The sequence below is a fragment of the Tupaia chinensis genome, unplaced genomic scaffold (genome assembly GCF_000334495.1).
Source record: "Tupaia chinensis unplaced genomic scaffold, TupChi_1.0 Scaffold000215_1, whole genome shotgun sequence".
Taxonomy (NCBI): domain Eukaryota; kingdom Metazoa; phylum Chordata; class Mammalia; order Scandentia; family Tupaiidae; genus Tupaia; species Tupaia belangeri.
This window is the reverse complement of record NW_006159690.1, coordinates 4799905-4800663: the sequence shown is the minus strand read 5'-3', so window position 1 is coordinate 4800663 and position 759 is coordinate 4799905. Positions and strand designations below refer to the sequence as shown.

Genomic DNA, 759 nt, shown 5'->3' with positions numbered 1-759 from the left:
TTCGGGCTTGCTAAACTCCAGGCACACTGGAACCCTCCCGCGGTGTTCCCTCACACAGGAAGGCTCCCCACCCCGACTCCACTGGAGTAACTCCTACGGGGAGGTCAGGTCCGCCTGCTGTGGCCTTCCTGTCCACCCTCCACCTGTGCAGAGCCCGGGCCCCCTGCCTCCTCTCCCTCCAGACTACTGGATTCCCTCCAAGCACGCACAGCAGTCTGTAACGGGGATGTCTGTTTTGCGCGGCTAATGTCTGTCTCGCTCTCTGGAAGTGGTTCCCCCAGGGGGACCTTGCCTACCTAGCTCACTGCGGGCCCTGGCAGACAGAGGCGCGGCGAGAACTGGGGAAGGAAGGCATGGAGCGATCAGTGATTGACTCCACGACCGCGAAGGTCCCGGTGAGGACAGGATGGGATGTGCCGGGAAAATAGTTTACTGTAACCGGAGCTTAGGAAATGACAGGAGTCTCCGCACACAGGTCGGAAAGGGGTGGGTCCAGGTCGGGAAAACCTTGAAAGAGCCGTAGGCTGGGGTTAATTCACCCCGCGCTGCTGCATTGCAGGCGCAGGGCCAGGTGCGGGGCGGGGGGCTGCAAACCTGAGTAAGGCTGTGTCTCCGTGCCACCGAGGAGTCCCTCTGCCCAGAGCCGAATGCACAGACGGCGGTGGGTGGGGGCGGGGAGGCGCCGGGCTGTGCCGGGACGGCCCCCGCCCGGGAAGAGCTCGGGACCGCGCCCGGTCCCGCCGCTGAGTTCGGCTGGGG

General features: G+C 64.8%; 1 protein-coding gene across 2 annotated transcripts in view; it reads right to left on the bottom strand.

Annotated features, from left to right (window-relative positions):
- DNAJC6 (DnaJ heat shock protein family (Hsp40) member C6) overlaps positions 1–759 on the bottom strand; it is a 184729-nt gene that overhangs the window by 178710 nt on the left and 5260 nt on the right. Inside the window, exon 1 of one of the 2 annotated variants that reach the window (XM_006147539.2) lies at positions 595–611. The exons of the other annotated variant lie outside the window; for it this stretch is intronic. The gene's annotated coding sequence lies outside the window, so the exon portion shown is untranslated. Of the gene's footprint in view, positions 1–594; positions 612–759 lie in introns of those variants that run through there. 2 annotated transcript variants of the gene reach the window in all.